Raw genomic sequence first — 8,037 nt, forward strand, 5'->3', positions numbered from 1 at the left:
TATATATATTTATATATATACAAATTTACTTTTAATCATGAAACATAAAATATTCCCTTCCTAATTGCAAGATATATATATATATATATATATATATATATATATATATATATATATATATATATATAGTAAGTTATAAAATATATATGGCGATTAAGCTACACTGAATATTCTGCGTTTCATCCACTCTAGGACTCTTCAGGCTTATGCTTTTGTATATCAATTTTATGTGAGTAAATGAAGTAGTTATATATATATATATATATATATATATATATATATATTAAATGAAGTAGTATTTATATATATAATGACTACTTCATTTAATCACATAAATTAATATACGAAAGTATAATTTTATGCATAAACTTTAAGTCTTTACTTCAACAGTGCTCAATACATAGGTATAGCTAGGTAGTAAGTTATAAAAAATATATATAGCAATTATGCTACACAGAATGTTCCGTATTTCATCCACGCTAGGATTCGACACGCTTATGCGAAGAGTTATGTTTTTTCGCGTTTTTATATATTCACTTTCTTTTTAGTTTTTGGTTAGCCTATCAGCTTCCTAGTTTCCACCGTTCCCTTCCTAATCAGCCAATGGGCAGGCACTTGTAGGACAATGCCCAGTTGACCTTATGTTCAACCCTTCCTTTGTGTGTGCTTTTTTAGCGGGAAGCGTAGATATCTAGTGATCTGACCTATTTTAAACCTAGATGTAGTTAATATATATATATATATATATATATATATATATGATAATTTATGTATATGTATGTTTATTTTATTTATTTATTTTCTATTGTTAATTTTTATAATTATTTTGTAAACTCTAAGTCCAATCACCCACTATCAATTATAAAACAGATCGTAAGTAGACTCAGTAATAACTCAAGCGATGAAAATGTATTTAAGTGGTCAATCAATTTCTACGAAACAGCCCTAAAAATAGTTGATACAAAAATATTGATATCAAATATAAGCAAGAAAACACCAATAACAATAAAATTAAAATAGAAGAAAAAGAAATATAATCTGGTATACGGCAATCAAACGTTAAAAACAAAACTTGCCAAGAAATTTCTAGATCTCATCGAAAAGCAATCCCTCGTAACCAATCCCTTCCACAAAATCTTCAATAAAAATAACTTATAGTTATCATACAGCTGCTGCGAAAATTTAGAGATGATAATTAAAGCACATAATAACAAAATATTAAATAAAAGCAATGAAAACAACAAAATAAACAATAAAAAGTGGGCATCATGACAAAAATAAAACTAACACAAAGAGCACATGTGTAACTAGTAGAACTAATAATAATAATAATAATAATAATAATAATAATAATAATAATAATAATAATAAATCTGATTTCGTTTAACAATGTCTCCCTGGAAAGGGATAGGATTCATTTCCAGAGGATTTCCCTCAATCCTGGCTCCAAACCAGGAGCTTCAAAGATCAAGGGTTTTCCTAAGGATGTTGGTGGTGCCTACAATAGCAGAAGTCTGAAGGCCCCTAAAACAACGGGGATTCGTAGTTTTTTTCAATTATTCTTCCAGACAAATTGATACTACTCCTAGTGTACCTACTACGATCGGGATTATTTGGGTTTTAACCCCGTGTATACGCCGTATCTCCAAGGCCAATGGAGCATAATTGCTCCACTTCTCGTTCTACTTCTCTCTCACATTCCTGTCCCAGGGTACTGAGAAGTTTACAATCTGCCAGTTTTTTTAGACCTTGTTAATTGTCGTTATGACACTTTTGTCCCACCATACATCACTTGTTCTCACTTCATCAGGCACCTCCTCAAACCACTTTCCAGCACACTTCACCCCGACCTTCTTACAGATCTCCCAATATATCCGGAGTCCCATGCGATCGTGTCTTTTGCGGTGCTCCCTTCCACTACACCCTGCTGCAAGGTGGGCAAATGACTCTGAGTTCTTACCAAAAATCCGGCATTCTGCAGCAACTTCCTCTCCTAGAACCACCTTTTTGAACAATCGTATTCCTAATGTCTGCTCTTGTGCTGCATAAACAAAAACTTAGCCAGATACCCAGCTCTAAGCCATTGCCATGATCTTTGATCAGCCACTTCTGCTATATCCTGGAAGAATCTTCCATGCATTTTCTTCCTAGCCAGTTCCTCTGCCCTTTCTCTATCCATACGTTTCACATAATCAGCCTTGATCTCACATACCTCCACTTCATTGGCCACAACCTTAAGTATCCACTCCTCACTTCTACCCACATGCTCCTTCAACGACATCTCCCCGGTTCTAACACAATATTTTACACTTTTCAATCCTCTCCCACCGTCTTTCCTCTTTTGATACAGCCTCGCTACGCTACTTCGAATGTGGAATGTACCAAAAATTGCTAAAACATTTCTTGATTTGATATCCATGGCATGCAACTCCTCGTCAGGCCATTCTAAAATTTCCGCATAGTATCTCAAAACACTGACTGCCCATGTATTCACCGCTTTCATTAGGTTTCCTCCATACAATTTCGACTTCGCAATTCATTGCACTCTTCTAAGATACTCATTCCTGACTTTCTACTTCAGTTCTCTGTTCATCATGCTTACATCCTCCAACATTCCCTTTATCTTCTATTTCTTTCATGATTTCTCCATTTGGCAGCACTATTCCATTCGAATGAACCTTTACTCCTCTTTTTATCACCAGCACCGCGCATTTACTAATCCCCAACTCCATCTCAATGTCTTCCAAGTATGTCCCTACGAGCTCTACCAGTCTCTCCATTTCCTTTTCATTTCTACTGAATATCTTCAAATCATCCATAAACTGTAGGTTGTTGAGGCGTCTTCCACCAGACCCAAAGTTATACCCCAGTTTCTCTCTCTTCAAGAGGATGCTCAGTGGCATCATTATCATTACAAAAAGAAGTGGAGATAACGAATCTCCTTGAAATATTCCACGTTTAATGCCAACCTACCCTATCACCTCTCTGTTTGCTGTCAGCACCGTTTTCCATTGACCATACTTGTCTCCAAAAGCCCTACCACATTCCTATCAACCTTCATCATCAATAGTGTTTTACGGATCCATGAATGAGGAAACATGTCGTAAGACTTTCTGTAATCGATCCATGCTGCACTCAGATTCCTCTTCTTTCTGTTTGCATCTTGCATTACTGCCTTATCAATCAGTAGTTGCTCCTTGGTACTCCTCGAGCCTTTCCAACACCCTTTCTGTTCATCAGGAAAAACACCATTACTCACAAGATGTCCATAATTTTTTTCCGTAAAGATTCCAGTTAATTGTTTCCACATTAGTGGTAGACATGTAATTGGTCTATAATTGCTGGCATATGTTCCCTTTGCAGGATCTTTCCAAATTAGTGTTGTCATTCTTTTAACAAGCCAATCAGAGACATCTCCCGACTCTATGATCCTTTGCAGGCAGCAGCTATAGGCGAATAAAGGCACTGGAACTTTTTGAACCAGAAGCCCATCACTCCATCTGGACCAGATGCCTTTCAATTTGTTATCGTTCGTATGCCAGCCTTCACGCCGTCAATGGTTATCTCAACGTTCTTCATCTGCTGCATTCCTGATAGCCTTTCTCTGACCTTTCCCAACCAGCTAGCCTTTTTATTATATCGCCCTTCGACAGACCAAATCCCACTCCAGAACTTCCTGGTATCATCTGCATTTGGAGTGCTGTTATTTCCCGCCTGTTTACTACTATGTAATTCTTTATATAGCTGAGATTGATTGTTCCGGAAAAGGTTGTTCTGCCGGAACGCAACAATTTTTCCAACAAAGTTCCTAATTTTCATACCATCAGTGTGGACCTTCTCTTTCAACATTGTTAGAACGGTCATCGTTCCTTTTCCAACAATCTATACCTCCTTTCAAGCTCATCCTTGGCTTTCCGTCCTAGTTTAGCCCCGTTTCTTATTTCACGAATTCTACCAATGTCTTTCCGTCATCGTTTAAGTCGTCTCTGCCAGTGTGGCCTTCTATTCTTCATGTCTCTCGTTTTCTTCTGCATTAAGCCAAGACGATTCGCAACAACGTATGACGCTGCATACAGAAGCCTGTTAAGTTCCGTAATCGATATGTTCTTTCTTATGATATTGTGAATTACTCCTTGAACTATTTTTACCTCGCATTTCACCTTCCGCCTATCACCACTCTTCATGTTTGGAATATCTATGATCTCGTCTCCAAGAAGAACCTCTCTAAACTTCTGAAGTAGTTCTTTTTCTACAGAAGTCAAAGCTCGAAATTCATCACCACTTTTCCATATTTCTGCTCCTTCCACTGGTTCCATTGCCTCAGATTCATTGATCTCATCTGCCTTAGATCCTTCAAACTCCTTCTCATCATTTCCCCTAACAATAGGATTCCATTCCTTCTCAGTTGCCCGCATCCCATAATCGCTTACATTTCCCTTCTGCACTTCCACTCTCAAAGTTCTTTCATCAGAGCTAGTTTCATCACTTTTACTTTCGTTATTCATTTCATTCCTAACCATCCATTCAATCTCTTCCCTTACAATCACAGAAAGTAGGTTGTTATTTTGAATTTGTTTTAACTGGGATACCAAACTCGCGACACTCCTAGCTTCTCCTCCTCTCAATTCCCACTCTTCTTTCACTTTTCGAATATATCCACCAGATTTAGTACTTCCACTTCTTACAAATCATTCCCAGAGTACACTTCTATCCGTCCATGTTTTTTTTGACATTTCCTCTTCCAACTCCCATCTTGTCTTGGGACCCTCTCTGTCAATTCTCACTGCCCCTACATCTATCCACATCCTCAGAATTTCGAACAGCCGTAGGATGATGACAGGAACCATCCCGTTGACCAGTGGGACACCTGCCGGACTTGAGATCTTCGCAAGATGTCCCAGCCTCATTCACGTCGTTATTTTCAATATTTTTATTTGACATTCTCCCATAAATGAGGTTAGTGAATTTTATGTTACACCACCACCGATAGTTTTATTGAGACATACTCTCTAGGAGGGTTCCCCACCAAGGTTAAAGATCCCCTCCCGATCTTTCTCCTCCACCACCACCAACAACAACAACAACAATAGAAATAAAATTTACAATGATAATAATAACACTAATATCGGTAGTAATAATAATAGCAGTGACAACAACAATAGCAATAACGGCAAAAAACAACACCAATAACAATAACAGCTACAATAATAATAATAATAATAATAATAATAATAATAATAATAATAATAATAATAATAATAATAATAATAATAAAGCTAACTCCGGACAACAACAACCATACTAGAAATGAAAATAAAAATACTAATAACGAACAAGATAAATGCAGCTGTAGATCCCGCACACTTTGCCCACTTCAAAATAAATGTCTAACTAAAAGCATAGTTTACCAGACCACAATATTTGTGAAAGAAAACCCGAATAACAAGAAATATTACGTAGGTATGATTCCTTAGATTTAAAAATTCGATATTATGTCCACAAAACACCCAATAAAAACAACACTAGCAAACAAATACTGGGAACTCAAAGAAAGTGGACATTCGCCGGTCTCGAATGGAAAATAGTAAGACAAGCAAACACATGTAGAGACATAGACGATCCATGTAGATTATGCCTTCATGAAAAATTGCAATCTTATACTTTAAAGAACCCCAATATCTATTAAACTGTAGGAGAGAAATAGCGAACAACTGTGTACACAGGATAAACTTTACTCCAGGATAGCGATACAAAATAATTTTTAAATTAATATAACAATAGAAAATAAATAAAATAAACATAAATATACATAAATTATATATATATATATATATATATATATATATATATATATATATATATATATATATATATAAACTAACATGATATTAAAAAAAACACATTTAACTACACCTAGATTTCGAAAACTCTACCAAACTCCTCCGCCAATTTTGGGTCTAAACATTTGAAATTTTAGATGTAAGTTACTTGGACATAGATCAAACTTTTAATTTGTTTGAGCCAAAAACAATAAATGTTAAGTGGTCAAAATTGAGGTCAAAGTTTAAAAAGAGTTTGACCTCAGCAGTCTCTACTAAATTACTCAACCAATTTTTGATCTAAACATTTGAAATTTTACATAAAGAGTATTCAGACATGCAGCAAACTTTAAATCAGTGTTTGAGGTCAAAGTTGAAAGAGTTGACCTTTGCAAACTGCCAAACACCTCCGCCAATTTTGGGTCTAAACACTTGAAATTTTAGATGTAGGTTACCTGCACATGAGTCAAACGTTTTAATCTCTCTCTCTCTCTCTCTCTCTCTCTCTCTATATATATATATATATATATATGCACATAACGTTACAAACAGTACATGGGACCCGATCAAAACCGTGCTGAAATGCTAATGTATATATATATATATATATATATATATATATATATATATATATATATATATATATATAGAGAGAGAGAGAGAGAGAGAGAGAGAGAGAGAGTCCCAAAAGAAGCTAAATTGATCAAATATAAGATAGAACAATAGAAGCATCAAACTAGCGAAAAAAAGATTTCAGAGCATCGAGATTAACTCTACTAAAGTCATCATGAGTCGTTTACACCATCAAGGAGTCGATATTTATTGTAGAGAGGTACTTTCAGTTGAATTTAAATTTCAAATACGTCAGCTTCTTTTGGTTGGTTGGTTGGTTGTTTTTGTTTTACGGTATATCAAACCTTTTCAGGTTATTTAATGCCGAATCCAAAGATTTTGAAAAAAGAATTTTGAATAGAATATATTTGTTGTTTTCAAGTCGGTTTCTATTTAATCCATATTTGGGACCCTAACAGGTACTACCATTCCGGGTCAGAGTGGACCTGGGAGCAATGGCAATTAAAGGGTGGCTCCACACTCCACAAAGCCTGCAAGCTGGGGCCTCACCACTGGATATAGTCCAGGACCAGGTTCTTTTGGGACACACACACACACACACACACACACACACACACACACACACACACACACACACACACACACATATATATATACTTGTGTGTGTGTATGCATATATATATATATATATATATATATATATATATATATATATGTATGTTTACCTATCTATCTTTTTAAGTGTACTATAATCTATATAATTTTTGTAGTCTATTTGGTTTCGACTTCGAAATAACACAAGTGTGGGTGGACTGTGTTTGGACCATTCAGTAGTTCGTAGCGACTCTATCAAATTTTGTATTTCTACTTCTTCTAACTCGTATTATTCTACTCCCCAGCTGTCAATCTTAGCCCCCCCCCCATCCTTCTCTGTAATAATCTTATTCATTTGCCATTCCTACGCATAACTGGCAATTCAAACGATTACTAGTTGCACTGCTTCTTTTTAGTATGTATACATTATATATGTACATGTACGTATATCAGTACTACAACTGCTTTTTAAAAACAAGAGTGGCAACGATCTTTACCGGTATAAATAGTAGGTTAACGTGCATACACGCACATGGATATATAGATATACGCATTGTTTTATAGTCTACATTGCACTCATACATAAATGTATATACATCTAATTGAGCACAAAAATGTGCACTTAAAAAGGAATTGGCGTTTTTGATAACGCGTTACGAAAAATGTGTTAGATGTGGGTATTGTTGGAATGCCCGTGTGCACACGAGCCGCTTTTCCCGTGTTGTGATTGAAAGTTGGAAGTTGGATTTTTAAAAATTATTTTGGTCAGGTGCAAAAATGGTGGAATCTTAAAAAATATAATAACTAAATAAAAAGTCCGAAATTGCGTAATATTTAATTATTCCCCCCCACACACACAACGTATATATATATATATATATATATATATATATATATATATATATATATATATATATAAAGGAGCAAAAATCAAAACAAAACAAACAAACAAAAAGCAAAATGAAACAACAAACAAACAAACAAATACACAAAATTGGATTTTTTAACGAATATGCAATTGAAGAATCGGATTATATATAAAAAGTATTTT

The sequence above is a fragment of the Euprymna scolopes genome, chromosome 3 (assembly GCF_053919585.1).
Source record: "Euprymna scolopes isolate OS-2025 chromosome 3, ASM5391958v1, whole genome shotgun sequence".
In the NCBI taxonomy this organism is placed as follows: domain Eukaryota; kingdom Metazoa; phylum Mollusca; class Cephalopoda; order Sepiida; family Sepiolidae; genus Euprymna; species Euprymna scolopes.